Here is a 21,237-nt window from a genome sequence, read left to right on the forward strand (position 1 = left end):
ACATCGGGTCGAAAGAGGTTAAGCTGCATTACTTTAAGAACTGTTTTAGATTTAAAGTAATTTAGTAATTACAAACTATTCTTACATCACTAATTTAAGGCCAAGTCGATTAGAATTTCTCTTGATGAGTTAAATACAGAAACTGTTAACTGTTTTAGGCGAGTGGTCCCGCGGTAGCGTTGCAGGCTTACAGATATGAGATCCGGGGTTGAAACTCAAACCCCGCTCTATCATTAATTTGTTTATATTTTTCTAAATGACCCCAAAATTGAAATATTTCTTCGTTGATTTCTAGCGACTGTCCGACACAAGATTTTCAGCCGAAATCGAAACCGAATTTCAGCTTCCAGGTAAACTAAGGTATCTCCAAAAACCGATCTTTTCAGGAGAGACAAATTAGTGATTTTTTATACTTTTAACATTTTATCGTTTTCAACGAGAGGCTTTAAAGCAAATTTTAGTGATCGATGGAAACAAGATTTTCAGCCAAAACTGAAATCGAATTTCAGCTTCCAGGTAAACTAAGGTATCTCAAAAAACCCTTTAAAAACCGAACTTTTCAGGAGAGACAAATTAGTGTTTTTTTCACGTTTTAAACATCTTGTATTTTTCAATGAGATGTTTTAAGAGGCACTTCGCTAATAAACTACAATGAAATATTTAAAAATGCGAGATAATAAGATTTTTTTAGATGAAAATCCCATATTATTTTATTATCCTATAGGGGTTCGAACTGTCTGTAGGGTCGCAGTGAGTCACATCTTGCTGGAGGGTGTGATTCTATTAAATGCTGCGAATGCCCAGTTGCATTCCACCGGCAACACTACTGACTAGTCCAACTCGTAAGCGTCCACGTGGCGAACCCTGGGCAATGGGATCACACTCACAACGGCGTGATACAGCAGATAATGAAAGGATGAAAGGCAAATTTCTGGCGCCTTCAAACCAGAACCAACCAGCTAAGGGAAGGTAACCCCGACAGAAAATCCACCAGAGAAGGCAACGGGAAACCACTCTGGTCATCTTTTCCCAGGAGTTACTACGTCGAGAACATCATAAGCAGTCGTCCTGGCTGCGAAATGTAATATTAGCGCAGGACAGATGCATATGCTTTCGTTGTAGTGATCGCCAACGTCGGGGGGACCCGGCAAAGCACTAGAAGAAGAAGATGGGTAATATACAATTATTCTGAACTTCTGAGGTCCACGACTTGGGTATCGTCTTCGATCAAAAACTATCCTTCATTAGTCCCATAAACTACATAAGTATTAAATCACTGAAAATGTTGGGCTTCATATTATGTGTGACTAAGGAATTCAAAATCATTTTGAAGTTCGAAGGCACTTTGAAGTTAATGTATACTTCATTAGTGAGAAGCCAATTAGGGTACAACTCTTCAATATGGACTCCTTACTAAAATTGACACCAAAATTCTCTGGAAAGAGTCCAAAAAAATCTTAAGTTATGTAAATTTTCAATTTGGAATTGGTCATGAATTTTTGAATTACGATTTTTGAATTAAAAACATAAAATTTGATAAAACTTAACGATCGAAAGAAATGATAGACTTATTAAACTTATTCAAAATTATAAATTCAATAGGGATTACCCAGAACTGTCATCTCTCACCAACTTCAGGGTGCCTGGAAGAATGACTAGACAGGTGCCACCGTTTTATAATTTATATGCAATAGTTGGATGGGGAGGGGCTTATAACGCTCATCTTAGACCCTTAAAAGTTCTACAGAAAAAAATAATTAAAATAATACTTTATAACCATCCTTGTTCTCAACTACCAAACTGCTCAAAGAGTTTAATGTTTTAAGAGTGGAGGATATCTACGGAAAGTGTTGTATGCTTCAGGTGCATAAGGAGAGCCTCCCATCGGACCGTATTACGGGAAGGTTAAGAACAGGATGCCTCGCTCTACAAAGAATTATAACTACCACGGCCAAACATCATTATACTTGCATAGGACGGAAGCTTTTCAATAATTTACCACAAAATCTACGTCAAGTAATAAATTACGGAAAATTTAAGGATAAATTAAAGAAAAGCTTCTTGACATAATTAACATTAACTGTATTTTAAAAAAGAGATGTATGTTTAATATGTGGCTGTGTTTATAAATTTTGTGTTTTTATTTAATGTTTTTTAGTGTTATATTTTCTTCATTTTTGAAATTTTTTAATTTTTTATTTATTTTATTATTTTGTTTTGCATTTTTTGTTTCTTTTTTATGTTATTTTGTAAACTTGCCAAACACAAGAGCCAGACTCTTTTTTGGCAAGTTCAACCTTAAGTGTACCATTTTTTTACTGAATGTATTGTTTTTATTAAAAAAAAAAAAAAAATGTTATCAAAAATATTAATAATTTTAAAAAAATAAACAAAATATTGTAAGACGTCACTCCCCATTATGAACACAAGAATTTTTTTCTTTTACCTGATGGGAAACGTAAAAAATATGTGTGTTTAATTAATATAAAATTGTATTTAGTACTAATATTGTAAACTCATATTTGTAATCTGAATAAAAAACTAAGATTTTTTTTTCAACAAATATTTGCGTTCATATGATTTATACAAATATAACAATGAGTTTTTAATAACTCACTATTAGATAATGGGAATCAAGTTGGGGTAGAGTGGTGTTCGAACCTCGGACCGTTGATCCGTGAGTCCGCAACATTAAGCCACGGAACCACAACCCAATTCAAACTATTTAATGTAAAGGAATTACAAAAATATAAGTATGAAAGGTCACGCGGCCGTCTTACGAGCCATGAGATGCACCCGAGTACAGCCAAACGTTATACGACATATCCCTGCCTCAGGTTTCGGCCAATTTTCGAACGAAACCACGGCCGAAACGCGTTTTATTGGCCGAAATTTTAATCGATCACTACTGTTTTTTTTAGAGGATATGCGGGTCAGAGAAATTTGATGAATACAGTTTTTCTGTCACTCTCAGCAGATGTTTCGAATATCTACCGTGCAAAAATGACTGTGTTACTGAAAAAAGGTGGCACGTCGGACTGTTTACGTCTTGCTGAAATCGACAAAATTGAGATTTCGCAGTCCCGTTTTCTACACCCCAAAACTGTACCGATTTTGTGTTATTTTTAATTTCCCATAAAAATTACACAATTTTGTTTCGACAAAATATGTTTAATTTTTTTTTTTTAAATCAAAATTACGAGATTTTCCTGTGTTATCAATAAAAAAAATCATCATCATTTCCTTTCCGCACCTAATGGTGCATAGGGCACTGCATTGGTACACCCATAGCAGCGTACCTTGATCATTTTTGTAACATGAAGGTAAGGTGATCAGTCTTACCTTCAGGTACAAGTCTAGAAACTATGAAATATTCTAGTGTAAAAACACCCTTTTAAATAATATTTCATACCAAACAGGTAGGGAATCGAACCCGAGACCTCTTTCATGGTAGGCAAATGCGCTTACCATTACACCACGAGGCTAACAAAATATTTTTTTAAGAAAACATTTCTATATTTAAAAAAATTGTTTCGCCGTTTATTACCTCGATCGAAAGCGAACAGAAGGAGGTTTACTTGTCATTCCTTTTTTTAAGGCCTGTAATAAAATTAAATAATATATGTGACGTATAAGCAAACACAATATCTTGTCGAACAGAAAATTTTCTTTCGAATGACGCTTTTCCGTTTTGTATTACTTTTGATGCTCATTTTCAAATTTATAAAAAAAGACACAACTTGTGTTAGGACCTAATAAGTTGTTATTGTTTTACATTTTTTTAAGAATATTTATATTGCTATAATTAAAAAGTAACAAAATAACATGATTGTAGAAATGGTTTGTATTATATCTATTGTAATGACTTGAAAATGACCTCCAATATTTGGCGAAAAGCCATATCGCTCGGCTCGGGAAGAATTTTTTGTTTTCGCGAACATTGTCAACACAACTTCAATATATTGGCATTAGAAATTTTCTCAACAGATTTGAAGCTGCTCAGAATATGGAAGTCTAGGCATTAACAGAGTTTCTGATCTTGAAAATTAGTGTTTTTTTATTAAATTATATTACTTATGCAGGGTTTGGTCAAGTGTTACCAATATAAAATTCTGTAATGTTGTTAATTTTTTTTTTTTATTAAAAAACTTCAGTATATCGTAAAAACATTTTTTTTTTTTTTCAACCTTAAGCGCGGACGTCCATATTTTTAAGCTGATACTTTGGCCTCTAGAATGGATCATTTGGAAAAGTCATTGGGTTTAAGTCCGGGGAATATAAAGTCCATTGTTGTGATGAAATGAAGCTGGGAACTTTTTCTTGTAAAAACATTGGGTTTCTTTATGGGATGGTGCTGAGTCTTGTTAAAACGTCCAATGGTTTCAAGGTAACAACGCATCATTTAAAAAAAATTCACGGTAGATTTGCTGATTTACCTTTGCGACCGGTTTAAAGAAAACGAGTGGTGGGCGTCCTGTGGCAGTTACCGCAGCCCAAACCATTACTGATGAGGGCGCTTGGTTTTGCAGAGCAATTCACTGATCTTAATTGTCTCTTAATTTGCACTGTAACCATACACGATTTGTTATAGATACGTATTGTTTTTCTTCTGTTGATTGAGTGCATGTTGTATAGGGCAAATTATTCTAATGTTTCCTATATGTATTTGGGTTTCGTGTCGTTTGATTGATTTGTTTGCATTACTACGTTCTTCTTTCTTTCCGATGCGGGATCTGGAGCGTGCGGCCGCGGTCTCAATTTGGAACTAACACTGTATTCCTCCACTGTCATACTGGGAAATTAGAAAAAGGTGATTGTGCTGACCATGTGTATTTGATTGATCACAAACTGACAAAACTGCAGTGAGGGGTACAATGAAAGTTTTTAAAGTGTATTTGTTTTGTTATATCCGCGGGTTGATTGTAAAGAAATATTAAATTTTCGCTTAATTGGTTTAAAAAAAAAAATTGATTAATATGCGAAACTGAAGAAAGACTCAAGTCTTTATGAACAGTTTCGGGAAAGGGGTGGATGCTTTCATTGTAACCATACACGATCGTTTTGTTTTGCTGAACCTTAAAAAAAATTCACCGGAAAAGACCAAATTTTCTAGCTCGCCACCAACGTGCAAGTGCTTTAACATATTTGCTCTTGCTAGGCGAACTGCCTTTTGTGCAGGCGTTAAATTTTGCACTTTTAGTATTTTGTAGAGCTTCAATCGTAATTCATTTTTTAATATGCGCCCCATGCTACGAGCAGACGCATTGAGATTTTTCTCCAATTTAACTGCGCTTTGTCGTGCATTACGTTGAATTCTGGCCTTCACCTTTCAAACCATTTCTGTCGATGTTGCTGTTTTTGGATGTCCGACTCCATGGCGTTTTTTTATACTAGCAGTATCATTGTAACGTGAATTGGTCCGACACACAAACATTTCGTTCACATGTAAACGTCGTAGCTCATTAATAATGGCTAGTTGCGATTTTCCAGCCAAATACAGAGCAATAAAACTGTTGAGTTTGAATCCCATTTCGAAAACTATTTTTAACTGAGACGTAAAACGGCTTAGGTAGAATTATTAACAATATAACAGACTGATACGTGTCAAAACATGAACGCACTGTCATTAGTCGTTTGGTTGCTACAGCAGCGCGAAGTTAGTAACACTTCGAGTACCTACCCCTGTATATTATGTGCTTATACGTAGGTACAAATTAATGATTTTTTTTTGTATTTTTATTTATTTATTTATTTAACTTTTTGTACATAATGTTATTTGTACATTGGCGGGCTTATTGCCAAATGGCAATTTCTTCCAACCAACCAATAAAATAAAAGTTTTATTTTTATAATTCAAGTTTCAGAACATATTCAATTGAAAAAAAAAAAAAAAAAGATTAAAAAGTGAAAAATATATAAAAATAGAAATAAACGTATTTGTTTATAAATTACCTTAAATCAAAACTATTACTCAATGGGAAAAAGGAAAAAAGCGGAAAGAGGAAAAAGGAAAGGAGGAGAGATTAAGGAAGAGAAAGGAGATGTTTCTTCAGACGTGATTTAAACAGAGATAATGTAGTAACATCTTTGATGGTAGATTACCTTTTAAAAAAATCACCGCTTGCCACTGTCAGAATCCCACAGGAACAATTATTTGTCCCACCTAAGCGTCCACGCATCTAAAGAGCTCCCAACATGATACCTAAGTTCAGACAAACTGAAAGAAGAGTGCTAATTCGTACTATCGGCCATCAGATCCACATTCGACACTGATCGCATGACCCAGGTCAAACCATTACGTTTTTAAAATTTTTATTCATTTACTAACAGACTATTAAACTAAGCCAAAAATTAAATATTTAAAAAAAATGTGTATCATATTATCAGCGCGACGATTTTTTAAAGTTTTGTATTTCTAAAATTACTCCGCGTGTGACACCTTAAGTTCTTTTCCGCTTCTTCTCGGTCACTTCTGCCGATTGGTCCGTTTACGTACCGTAAACCGGAAATCTTTCACAGATTATTTATCATCGGTTGATTCATATGAACTAGTGACGTAATCAAAGTAAAATTTATTTTGATATTTTCTTTCATACATTTTCTAGAAACTTTTCCGTACAATATAATGCTCTATTTTTTACCGCGCCTACTTTATTTATGTCAAGTTTCCCGTAGGGTTAAAGTTCTTCATCGTACGAAATGGGCCAAACTGTTTAATTAGTACTTTAGAATCCGGCTTGTATTAGGTTCAATGCAAAATTAACGCCGTTAAGTGAAATTAATCGTGCAATTAAATTTATTTTCGCAAAGGTTGACCTTACCCCCCGCTATTTCCGGTTTATCGTTCCAATAACGCCAAGTTCTTACATTCGGATTCCGGAATTACAAGGGTATGTCAATAAAACAGATACCGAAGAAGATTAAATGATATTTTATTTCATAGTCAAAACGAAGAGCGATATTTGAACATTGAATATAAAAAAATATATGTATTATTTTTATTATTCACAGATAAATATTTGTGTTGTTATGATTCGGACAAATACTTCAATATTATGGGGAATTTTCATCGATTTATTTATATACATGCCCAGTAGGGTGGGTCCATGAAAGGGGTCTAAAAAGTTTCCTTTTAGATAACTCGGAATGCAAAAACTATCGAAAAAATATTTGATACTATTTTTGGCCTTCAACCAGAGCTTGAAGTTTTTGAAAAAGTAATTTTTTTGCGCTAAACCGGCTGTCATTTCGTATTTAACTAAGAAAATTAGTCCAATTAAATTGTATAATGTGCATTAAACCTTATTTAATAAGAATCTAAGGGTGTGAGCACTTTGTTTTGTAATAAATGGGTAGCATTGTTTTAGTGAGCCATTGTTTTCTTCAATATTAGCCAGGCGCTCAACGGAATCAGTTCCGCGGAGTGAAAACTTTTTGCATTTCGGTAGTTTTAAAACGTGTTCGAATATGTAATGTAATTAAATTATATCTTTATTAACAAAAAAAATATTTTATGAATATTGATAATTATCAAACCTCGGTTGAAGGCCAAAAGTAGTATAGAATATTTATTTTTTTTAATTTACGTTCAATGTGATCCAAAATGCAACTAATAAAATTTATCCGAATGAAATGAAAATTTAAATTTACAAAATTACACCAGGGATGGAGAACATTTTAGAGAAGGGAATAAAGAAGTCTAGGCTTCCACAGGGCTTATGACCTGTCATTGGCTGGTTTAAGAGGCCATTTACACACTGTAACATTCACCACTCTTTAACTTCACAAACGTCAACAGATGAAAGAATCGAAGGAATATAGATGTTAAAATATAGGCAGAATGGTGAATATTACACTGTGTGTAAAGTGGCCACTTAAACCAGCCAATTCATTTATTTATTTTTTGCACCGCAGCAGGCCAGGAGGCCCAATTACAGTGGTGAATTATATCACGGAACATCCAGGCTTGAGAATTTTTTTTTTTTTTTGTGCTCTCACCGGGATCGAACCCGGAACCTTCCATGCGTGAGTCAAGCGTCTTGACCACTACGCCACGGAGGTCGCCAATGACAGGTCCAAAGCCCTGTGGATGTTTCGACTTTTTTTTTTTTAATTTAAAAAGCAATACTTACTTCGGTTTTTATTATTTACTCAAATATTTAAATTTTCAGACCATTTCTTAAAAGTCGTAAATAACTTGTGCTGGAAAAATGGAAATCGAGTTGTGATAGAGTGGGATTTGAACTTCGGACCTTTGGCCCGTGAGTCCACAATACTACCACTGGACCACAACCCGGTTCAAAAAAACCACTTCTATAAATCCCTTCTCTAAAAAGTTGTTTATTTCTGTTGTAATATGTTTATATTATATAATATGTAATATGTAGAAGGCTTTAAGCCGTGTATCAGTATTAACAAAATAAATATTTATTTAATTTATGTGTAAGATTTAATTATTTTTTATGATTAGTGGATTAAAGAGAAAAATATGTTACGCGGAATTCTCAAGACAAAGAGATATTATTTTTTGCAAACACGCGGAAGCACGTAGTATGTTGTTATTTTTTGTGTGGAATTTATATAAAATATCTCTAAATTCATCCTTGATATAATAACTTGTTTGAAACTGCGAGAAGCTTCTCGTCTAACATGACGCGAACGAAACGAACGAAAACGTTTGCGTTCGTCAATACGAACGTCGAAATGTATGTGGTGGATGTTTATTATAATTAACACATTGGCCTTTTTCACACCAAAGTAAAAATGCAACCAGCCAGATAAAAACACTTACGTTTGATTGACGTTTATTTAAAATGAAACACTAAGTAATATTTCCCTTTTAATGATTTCGTCAATAAAGGATCTTGGCATAACTTTGGATAGTAAACTCTCCCATCGTGAACACATTGATAATATTGGAAACAAATCTCTCAAAGTTCTCGGTTTTATCAATAGAATGACGACGGACATCAAAAATATTAATACTATCAAAACTCTTTATTGCTCACTAGTTCGACCCCATCTAGAATACGCTTCTCCTATTTGGTCTCCATTCTACAGGACTCATTTTGACCATATCGTGTCGTCCAACACCGTTTTTTTTAAAGAAAAGTGGCATGGTTGCTCGGATTACAAAGCGGTTATTATTCCTATTTTGAAATAGAGCAATCTCTTAATATGTCTTCATTGGAAAGACGTAGAACTGAGATGGACCTTATATATATTTTCAAAATACTTAATGCCTTATCAATTTCTTTTCATGTTTCCAACTCTATTTATTGAATCTTCTATTTATTGAATCTGCTATTTATTGAATCTTCTAAGAGCAACTTATGTTTTTTTGCCCCAATGTCCAGAATGTGTAGATTAGTCAATTCGTCACCCGACTTGAAATTTTTTGGGATAGATCTTCCGGCTTTTCGTAGATCTCTTTGTGACTAAAACAGTATGGGATGAAGTTAGATTGACTTATTGATTAATGTCTTTCGTTTTGATGAATAAACTGTATAGCATTATTGTATTGCCTTTGTTTGTCTTTGCTACATAGTTTTATGTTCTTTTTGATCAGTTTCTTGTATTTATGTTCTTTCATGTAACTGTTGTAATTGGCTTAGGCCGTATATATCTAAATATTTTTTTTTTTTTTTTATTATATTGAAAACATATTATACATAATTATATACAATATTCCCAAGGAGTTTTTTTTAAAAAAACTCATTTAGGGACATACAGATAATAATTTTTTTAGAGACGTTTTTAGATTTTAAACTATACTATTATTTAACAAAAGCAGAAAAATTAAAATTATGATATACTACAAATTAAAAAGGGTATGAAAAATACTTGAAAATAACAGAATAAACAGAATACTAGGCATGGAAATAAATTCAAAATAATGTTTACATTATGCAATCTGGGAAAGAAAATTGAAAAAGTTTAAAAATTACATGGATGTATATATACATACTGAACTAGTACAAAATAAAATCATTTTTTTTAATTAACAAAATATGCGCACACCCAATACAGGTTAATTTTTTTTATCAAAAACGTTGAAAAAATTGAAATTATGTATACAAGCCAAAAAAAGTATATAAAAAGAAAAAAACACAAATAACATTTAAATAGTATTAAAAATTACATATACAAGCAAAAACGGTGAAATATTAAAAGGTATATGTTCAAGATGCGCATTCTCTATAAACTAACATTATTTATTCAAAGTACTTCTGGAAAAAATAATTCTTCAATTCGCACGTCCTGTTTCTATATTTTGAAATAGGTACTTTAAATTTTTGTGGCAATTTATTAAATTCCTTGAAACCTATGTATTGTAAAGATCTAGTACCAAACTTCGTAGACTTCACAGATCCAATATATATATTGTTTTTTGATCGAGTACTGTACCGATGGATGTCTCCAATGAAAGCTGGCTTTATGTTTATTGAAGTCACTATCTAAACATTTAAATTGTTCCTTTATCCTTCTTCTTTCCTTCCCATCCCCTCTCCTCCCTTCATAGTTGAGTGTTATTTTTTTTTTAGATATTCTTATTTTGTTAATCTTTGTTTTTAATTTTGGTATAAAATTGTAAGATTCAATACGACCATGTATTTGTAATTTTCTCGAACTAAACGGTTTCGGTAGGTAAGATGAAATTGCCTTAAGGCAATATGCCCGCCCTTATATATATATATTGTATATGTATGTAAAGTGTTAAATAAATAAATATATATATGTTATAAATAAAATTAAAATAAACAAATAAAAAAAATTTAAATGGCTAATAAAAAAAATAATAACAAACATAACGTAGCGTTAACTGTAGCGATAACATCGTTTTGCGAGTAGTCATCGAACTGGTAAAAAAAAAATTACGTTCGCAACCCGAAGCACGAAATATAAAACTTTGACGTCTGAATTCGTGTTCGTTTAGTTCGTTTCGTTTTCAAATTAACGAAAACTTGCGTGCTAACTACTCTGTAATGTGTTATATACGTTATACCACAGAGCGTAAACTTGACCTTTTTTCTTTATATATACAAGGAATATACATATTATATACATACAAACACTTAACTATCTGTTCAAGTTGGCCACAGATCAACTTTGTCGTCACTAGAAATTCAACATAAATCTCAGTTAACCGTTATCAAACGCGATAAGAATATTCAGGTTTTGGAAGGTTTCTGGGTTTGGTCAATGACATTAAATAGACACTTTATACACGCGAAGAAAATGACTTTTTAATTCGTGGGTGATTCCCTTCCATGCCCTTATTCTCTAACGGACTTTCATCGTAATCAGACGTGATACGTGATGCTACGCAAATTCGCAAGTCGCCACTCGGGAGGAATTTCGGATTTAACATACTCTACTTTATTAAGGAGTTTGTAAGGCTCTTTTAGTGTGCATACGAGAGCTAATAATTAATGTTTTCATTCATAAATTTCATGCGCGTCCTTTAACATATCCATCAAAACAGTTATTCTTGGATGTGAGTCAACTTTACCTAAGAGGCACTGTCACGCTTCTCGTCGAACAATAGGGAGAGGTCTCAGCAAAACGTCTGTACGAAGTGTTCCCAGGGAATGAATTAAGTTAAACCCAAAACCCAAATGACTCTTCCTGAGAGACACCTCTCCTTTATCGCACCGAGAGTTAATTTTGGAAGAGCGTATTAAGCTCTCAAGGACAAAACCAATTTTCAAAAAATAGTTTCAGGACTGGATCTTCTTCAGGGAGAGGGATTTGAGTGAGAAAACCCTTGATGGCTTTTCAAATATGTTTTTTTTTTTTTTTAAATTTATTTTTTATGTATTTTAAATGTTTTTTTTATTGCACGTTCGTTTATAGTTTTGATACACCATGTATATTTTAATCATGTTTTTGTTCTATGTGTATATATATATATATATATATAAATTATCCAATACTGTACAATGAATAAATATCCCACTACGTCTTGCAGCTACAGAGCGCATGGACGGTTGGGATTCTTGTTCTTTGCCTCCAATTATGATATACAAGAGCTAGATTACAGCACGTCTTGCAGCTACAAAGCGCATAGACAATAAGAAATCTAGTCCCCATTTACATTTTTTATTTTTTATTTGACAATAAAGTTTAGAGATTTAATGAAATTAAAAATAAAAAAAAACGAATTTACAAAAACAGAAGTTAGATTACAACAAGTCTTGCAGCTAATGAGCGCATAGACAGTTGGAATTCTAGACCTCATTTACTAAATTTGGATATTTGATAACATTTACCTATTGAAGCTAGATTACTTATCGTCTTGCAGCTACAAAATGCATCGACGAGTGAAATTCTGGCAACTTAAAATTATCAATTAATTTACAAAAACAAAAATTGAGCATAATTAGTAAATAATTATGGTGATATTGATTGTTATACATATATTCGTCCAACTCAGTATTTTGATTCCATAGAGTTGGGACTCGTGTCTCAATAAATGTTAAATGAGTATATAGTAAATAAAAAAATCTAAATTTGCTATCTCAAAAACGGCAGTTTCGTTAGTTGGTAATAAATTTAGTCCACGGGTTGTGCGTTTATTTTTAATGTTGGTAATACCATAGATAGAGCGCGCGTACGATATAATATTGTTGTCTATACTCCTTTCACCCCCACTTGACCTTTCACATTTCAGGACATTGACAGATGATAATAAACACAGATAAAATTTTGAGGTCATGTTTATTAATTTGATGTATTTTTTAGCATATTCTAAATTTATTTATATTTATCATGATGACTTCACAGTAAGTAGTAAGCATTGTTTTCTCCTGAATTTATTTTTATAACTTTAATCGCCTTACACCTCAAGCTGTAGTAGTATTATAAAAAACAAAATAAGAGTATCATTTAAATCGACAGTAAAAGAATATATATATAAAAGCATAATTGAAATGATAATTGAGTAAATATGCAATTAAACTAAAGAAAAAATCAATCAAACAATTATTTTTATATCCTTTTACACTAATTGAGAAATGATAATAAACGGAGAAGAATTCTTTACGCAAATACTAGATCCAAAAATATATCCAACTCTACCAAATAATGTTAAACCTGCTCTTTATACAAGCAACAACATATTAATCATTGCTTAATAACAAAGACAAAATAGTAAGTAACCCTTTACAAAGTTGACTGACAGTTTACTTTAAATTGACTGCGAAAAACATAGACGACATAATTTTAATTTGCAGTTAAATTTGTAACAAACCTATGATTTCAAGGATAATTTTGTTTCTCAAGCAGCTCTTGTATATGACGCATACATGGGTATTTATCAAATCACATGGTATGACGTCAGAGTCACAATTAACGTCAGTAAGAAACTTGATTAGTTTAATGTGAGTAGATACAATATGTTATCGACTCAATATTGTTGTTGTCACTTTAACTAGAGTTAACTATTAACCCTTAGCTACACGCGCGATTGGGAGATACGTTAGAACACACCCTACGGCACTCGTTGAGATTATTATTATGGATAACTTATATAGCGACATTTTCGTAATAAAATACCTGAAGGGCGCTTTACATAGTGATTCTATTGCTAAATTAATTTAATTGAAGCTTTTAAATTTGTAAGTTAATTAAAACAATTTATTTTGTTGTCACACGCTACGGATTTATTCAAATGATTTAGAGAACAAGTGGGTTTTAAGTTTTTTTCCGAAACATCACTTAACTATCACAGCCTCGCACCTCTGCTGGGAGAGCATTCCATGCCATAGGACCTGCGACCGCAAATGCGCGTTCACAATTTTTTTGCGAAGAGGTATAATAACTTTTCCTCTCGCCGTAGACGTAGCTGATCTAAGCGTGAGACGCCTGTCAGCTAGTTCATCTGGAATGCATAGTTCCCGTAGATATTCCGGAGCAGAGTTGTGCAGTGACTTATACATAAGCCAACAGAGTTTGTATTCGACCCCCTGTGGAAAACGTAGCTAGTGTAATTCCCCTAAAAGTAGTGGAGTGATATGACTGAACTTAGAGATTCTGAAAATAAGTCTCGCTGCGGCATTCAATACAGATTGTAGGCGAGTCATTTTGAGATATACAGGATGTTCTTTAAGCCCTGTCATATCCGAAACCACGATGATCAGTATGGGCAAGAGAACATATTAGCATATTTAAAAAATATTTAGAACGAAGAAAATTAAAAAAAAACAAATGGTTGCTTACTTCTGCAGGGGAGAAGCGAGGGGGCACGGCTGTGCAGTTGACGGTGTATCAGACTCCCCACCCCCTCCTCGTTTCTTCCCTGCAGAAGTAAGCAACAATTTGTTTTTTGAAATATTTTATTTTTCAAGATTTTAGTTGTTCTAAAAATTAATTTTAATGTGCCAATACGTCTTCTTGCTCATACTGATCATCGTGGTTTCGGATGTGACCGGGTTTAAAAAACACCCTGTATAACTTGAGTAAACGTGAGCGTTCGAAATATGGTCCCTCAACCTGCGGCCAATTAGCATATTTTTGATAGAACAGACTTTAGTCTGTTGCGAGCGTTCTCCGGCTACTTTTAAACTTTTGTCTCCTCGCAATTACTAAAATGTCAATAAATGTACGCTTAGACACTGCACAAATCGATCTGGAAAATATATAAAAAGCGATGGTATAACCTTTCACCGGCAAGTAATGTTTATATCTTAATCAATACTTGTTTAAAATAGCTATTTTTATGTCAAAAAACGTTTTATTAATATGTTACCAGTATTTATTAGTCGTAAGCTATCTCCTGTCTCTGTCCTGCTCAGTTAGTCAGGCGTATAGTGAAACGATAAACAAAGGTTACACGTATAAAGAAGGTAGCGACACACTGAATAGAACTTACAGTAGACCGATGTAAACAGTCGGTGCTTTTTACTATACTACGTGTTTTGCTTGTCAAAGTCGACGTGATATGACGTGACGTGTATGTCATCTCTAAATATTATATCTCAATAACGGCACTCGTAATTCAATACTACGGGAAATTGGATTTTAAAAAATGTTTTCTTGCGCGGAGAGAGCGCATTAAATTGTACGGCGAAATTTCTTAAAAATAAAATGAAAAAATTTTTTTTTTTTTAATTAAAACGAACTACATTGAAAAACGTAACTAGTTCTTCCGAATCAACCAATGATAGTGTTGAGATAGATTTCCGATTTACGGGAAGCCAATTCACAAATCAGCAGAACTCACCGAAGAGCACTTGTGACGTCACAAGCGGAGTTATTTCAAAATGACGCAACTTTAAAAAAATCATAGTGCTAATAATACTATTAGATCATTGGATTGCACCGCAGTTTCTTGAAAATGTACGAAAAAAATAATAAAAAATATTTAAACAAAAACGAACTATACAAGCATCTCTGGTCTCGATATTATTTTTTTTGAGGCTATTGAAATGTAGAGTCTCAAATATGTGTTTTCAGTTCAACGAGGATTTTCTAGCAAGTCTGGGTAATTCCACGGGCATGGGTCGCTCCTGGTCGGGTAACCATAAGCTGCGTCTCTATCTCTCTGTTATTTTTATGGAAATTTCAATTAGAATTTATTAATTGAGTATCCTGGTTCCACTGTACGCTTATTGTAACTTTTGTTTTAGACTTTATACTCTAACTAGCGGACCCGACAGCCGTTGTCCTGCCCAAACGTTGGCTTGCCTGCAATTAGCTTGGAAAAAGACTTTTCATTGATAAGTAGGTACCTAAGTACTTGTTTGTGATTAAATTCCAAAACCAAAAACGGTTAGTATTCAAATATTAAATTTAAGTAGGGACCTAGGTACTTGCTTATGGTTGAATTCCAAAACATAAAATAAATATTTTTTCAAATATGGCATTCTTTTTGCGAACGTCAAACTTCGGTCTTCTCACCAACAGAGGGGAATACGATTTTTTAAAATGTATTGAATTGAATATTATTTTAGCATTATTACAAATCCAGTAAAAATAAAAAAATGGGCAGAAATTATAAGGAATTTAAAGGAAATAATCTGATTGAGATCCACAAAAAACAAATGCTGTTTGTAAACGTTCAAAAAACTATTTTTATACACAAAAAAACAACATCTTTCCATTTTTTTGTAAATGCATTCTCCTCGAGTGCAACCCTTGTAGATCGATGAATAGAACATTTATGCTCCTTACGTCTTTTTTACATATAAGATTGAAGATTTTAATATCTACGAACACGCACAGCTCAAATATCTATATTTCTCTGAAAACCGCACGAAAATCGGTTAAGCTGTTTAGGAGTTTAGTGACATCACACGTACAGAAAATTTGTGTATACAAAGATATAATAAACCAACAAATGTTTTAAAAATATTATAAAATGCTACTGTATTTGATTTTTACTATTTCTTACGATTTAACGGCAGAGTCTAAGTACACCAATTAACTCTTGTGTGGCTGTGATATCACACTAGTCGACATAAGACACAAGACTTGATATATCTCTTTTATTTTTTTAAATGATGAACTCATATTTTTTGTAATCTTCAAATGGACATTTTCACACCAGATTTAAAAAGTGAAATTTGTATAACTATGCTGGATGTTAATACAAAAATATTGATCCTTACGCGAAGAAAGATTGTCCGCTAATTCAGCAAAACATCTGTATAAGAAAAAGCACGAAGATAGAACTCATTACAAGAAAGACAGAGACGCTGTTCTGTGGCGGGTATTAATGTGAAAGAGACAAAAAAAGTAAGTAAAGTAAAGTGTAAAACAGATTCAGTCTTCAGTCGCGCGTATTTATAATTTTTTTGTTGTTGCTATAACAAGGCTAAATTACATGTTTCTTTGCATAAATAATGGAAAACGAATTATTAAATAGTATATTTCTATGGTTTTTTTTCAAATGTCTGAACTTAAGAATATTTCGTCTTTTAATAGTGGTAACACGATGTTACATCACCGCGCGTAAAGGGATTATTTACCACAGTCTTTTAAGAGTTAATAAGCAAATCGTGATTTATTTACTAACAGTTTTGCATACTAATTAGCGAATCATATTGTTAATATTTGTAATATCTATGTTTTGTAGATAAAACAATGATGAAAAAACATGTTTACTTTCGTAATAAGATGTCAATAGTTATTACAAAATATATTATGAAATATATTCTTCATCATCAATGCTATGAATCAATAGTATAGTATAAATTATTTTGCGCTTGATTTTATTTCCGCTGTAGAAAAAATTGTGACAATTAAATTTGAGATTATTATCAAAACTATAGAATTTGATAAAAAAATATAGTTAACATATTACAACAGAGATGAAGAACATTTAAGAGAAGGTAATATGGAAGACTGGGCATCTAAAGGGCTTATGATCTGTCATTGGCTGGTTCAAGTGGCCACTTTACACACTGTGTAACATTCACCATTCTGCCCATATTTGAACATCTATATTCCTTCAATTCATTCATCTGTTGATGCTTGTGAAGTTAAAGAGCTAAAACCTTTAATTATGCGGGTGAGATTCGTCTGATTGAATTATTTCACATAGGCAACGCCTGAAAATTGTATTTTTTTCAATTTCTATACTTCTTCATGGACCAGTTGGATTTATCAACAATATTTTGCGTTTGTCCAAATTTTTGTAGACAAAGACTGGATTCAACTCCCTGGGGAGCTGTTTGTATTAACATATTACAACTGAGATGAAGAACATTTAAGAGAAGGTAATATAGAAGTCCAGGAATCTACAGGGCTTATGACCCGTCAATGGCTGGTTCGAGTGGCCACTTTATACACTGTGTAACATTAAAGGTTTCAGCTCTTTAACTTTACAAGCATCAACAGATAAAAGAATTGAGGGAATATGGATGTTCAAATATGGGCAAATATATTTAAATTCTTTGGCAAGAAGTTGCTTAGAATTTAGTTCCATCATTTAGTTGCCAAATAAAACAAAATATTCCTTAATAATAGAGGGTGCAGAAAAAAAATCTCCATTATCTCAGAGTATGGATATTACCCGTGGCTTTTCCTGACTGACTTCTTACTAGGAATGCTGGGCTACCAATCATTTATTTGTTTATTTTATTTGACACCTACAACAACAACAACAACAAACCATCACGCCGTTTCCCCGTAAGGGTAGGCAGAGAGGATAGAACGCCACAACACTCTATCTTTGCATACATACCTCGCTTCCTCTACATTCATACATCTTCTCATGCGCGCGCGCCGATTATTCCGACTTTTGACATGTCCATACACATTCATCAATCAGTCTAAGATTTCAAACAGTCCAAAGGAGTTTGTATTTCACAAAAAATTTTGAAGTCGTCAGGAAATAATAAAATTTGGAAATTTTTATTTCATTGCTAATGTCATTTATAAATATTGTGAACAACATTGGTCCAAAATTGGCGTGAAAAGCTGCAGATTGATAGAGTCCATATGACACATACTGCTTTCGATCTACAAGATAGCTTGAGAAAAATCTTAGAAAAAAGTCACTGAAAATAATTAAAAAAATTGTTGCAAAATACTGTACTTGTTATTTTTTGGTGTACTCTTGTTATACGTCCAATTTTTTAACAAATTACAACAGGGATGGAGAATACCTTAAAGAAGGTAATATGGAAGTCTAGGTATTTACAGGGCTTATGACCTGTCAAATCAACAAATGAAAGAATTGAAGAAATATGGATGTTTAAACATACCTAGGCAAAATGATGAATGTTACACAGTGGGTAAAGTGGCCACCTAAACAGCCAATATATATATAGTTGGATAATTTATATAGCGCCATTTTTGTGAAAATCACCTCAAGGGCGCTGTACAATTAATAAATATCCCAGTACGTCTTGCAGCTACAGAGCGCATGGACGGTTGGGATTCTAGTTCCTCGTTTTCAATTAAGATCAATAAAAAAATATAACAGATAGGAGCTAGATTACAGGACGTCTTGCAGCTACAGAGCGCATAGACAGTTAGAAATTTAGCCCCCATTTACACATTTTAAAAATTGACAAATAAATTTAGTGTATTAATGATACTAAAAAAAAATAAAAATAACATGAATAATAAAAAGGAGTAAGATTACAACACGTCTTGCAGCTACTAAGCGCATAGACGATTGGAATTCTAGACCCCATTTATAAAATTTAGGTATTTTTAAGTTGGTATATGAAAGCTAGATAACCAATCATCGTGCAGCTACAAAGCGCATGGACGAGTGGAATTCTAGCAAAGTTAGAATGGTATCAATAAATTTATAAAAAATAGAGCATAGTAGTAAGTTTGTCAAGTGTTCATGCCAAGAACTAAACAATAAAAAACTAAAATAAAGCACTGTATCAACTCCATGGTTAACAAAGGAAGATAGATGTCCGAAGAGAATCTTTTGTAGACAGTAGGTAGATACCGTCACCATGTGGTCCACTAGGCTGCTGGAGAATTTCTGGAAACGCACGTGTGTAGACTGGGGGATTATGCCTATTGTTCCAACGACTTGGTGTCCATTTTGGTCCGTATTATTTCATTTTATGAGACACAACATTCCTGTTCAATTCACATTTTTAAATGAATGTCATAAGATGACATGTCATAAGCCCCGTAAATGCCTAGACTTCCACATTCCCTTATTTAAGGTATTCTCCATCCCTGTCGTAATTTGTTAATCTTAATTCGTGTTTTTTTTCTTTTCTTTTCATGGTCATGTCATACCATATATATATGCTATAAACTTTTTAATAATTAAAAAAGGATTGGCCCACGCTCAGACGCTGTGTAGTCTCTGTCGGCATTTTTTCCAATTCATGTTATAGCTTAAATTTAAGATGTATTTTTCTTAAGTGTATTTTTGTAATTATATTTCAATGTAAATAATATATGTTTGGAAAAATAAACAAATAAAAAAATTATATAAAAAATAATTTTAAAAAATGAATCCCGAGGGGGTGAAATCCAGTCTTTTGTCTACTAACGTTTGCACAAACTCAAATATTGTAATCCAATATATTGAACAATAATAAAAAAATCTTACCTTTAGTATTTCTTGAATTTTACTAACACATGTGTCATTTAATATTTCATCACTAATAAATCACATTATAATTTGAAAATATTTCATATTGCTTTTAAAGTACCTAAAAATCGATTTTGGTATGGTTACAACACTATTGTTAGAAAATTTCAAAAATAGAAGCAATCGATAATGAATTCAGTGGGTCGTCATAGAGTTGTCACGTCTGATAATTTTATCGGTATTTTTCGCCGACGCGACGCGGCTGTTTTTTCGGGAAAACTTTGCTTTTCGCTTTGTTGATCTTTTAAATTTGATTCGCGTCCGTCGGTTTTAATTTGAATTTTGGCGGTTTCAACGTGCTCCCTCACTGAAGCGACCCGCACAACTGACAGCTGACAGTTCAGTTCTTCGCTAGAATTTCTCTGGCATAATATGCGAAAGTGGATTGTAAACACAATACTAATATTGCGCGGCTGTAGAGAATACCGAGCAGAGACCAGTTTCGGCCAAAAAACACAAAAATCATTGAAGTTACAAATTCACACTCTGAAGTAAAGGGCCGTATACATGTAGATAATACAAAAGATATGACAATAAAGTCATTTGGATTTGTTAATAGCGCTACATTCGGTTTTGAAAATATATTAACTCTAAAAACACTTTACTGTTCATTGGTTCGTCCCATTCTTCAATACGCCTCCGTAATATGGTATCCTTCTAATATAAATCGCATTGAATCCGTTCAGCATAAATTTATAAGAGAAATTGCGTTCAAACTAGGAATCACTTTAACTATACCAACATAGAACTTTTTCTGAATATATCCAGTCTCAGTACGTCGATTTAATGCAGATTTAATTTACATGTTTAAATACTTAATAGTTTATTTGATGTTCCGACTATTCTCCAAAAAATATCTCTTAATGTTCCTTCACGTAGACTCAGAAATAATGAAATTCTGCTCCTCGGTCATCATAAGACTATGTATGGTTTCCATGCACCTCTATCCAGTATGATTGAAAATCAAGATCCAAATTATTTTGATTGTTAATTAAGTTTTTTTGCAAATAGGCTGAAGAAATATTAACAATAAATTGACTGAATATTTGTAGAATTAACCTGGATTCCAAAATGCATGTCTAATGTATTAACTTGTCTTTGCTTTTCTTTGTTGTATTCCTTCTATTGTTTGTTACTCTATTATTATTGTTTTTCGTTAT

At 32.9% G+C, this 21,237-nt stretch overlaps 1 protein-coding gene across 1 annotated transcript in view; it reads right to left on the minus strand.

Annotated features, from left to right (window-relative positions):
• Nucleotides 1–20,430, minus strand: part of LOC148284572 (trehalose transporter 1-like protein) — a 46,975-nt gene extending 26,545 nt beyond the window's left edge. Inside the window, exon 1 of the mRNA XM_088238179.1 lies at nt 20,036–20,430. The gene's annotated coding sequence lies outside the window, so the exon portion shown is untranslated. The remainder of the gene's footprint in view (nt 1–20,035) is intronic.
• Nucleotides 20,431–21,237: the final 807 nt, after the last annotated feature.

This window comes from Micrasema longulum, unplaced genomic scaffold (genome assembly GCF_059751315.1).
Source record: "Micrasema longulum isolate JH-2025_06_02 unplaced genomic scaffold, ASM5975131v1 h1tg000109l, whole genome shotgun sequence".
In the NCBI taxonomy this organism is placed as follows: domain Eukaryota; kingdom Metazoa; phylum Arthropoda; class Insecta; order Trichoptera; family Brachycentridae; genus Micrasema; species Micrasema longulum.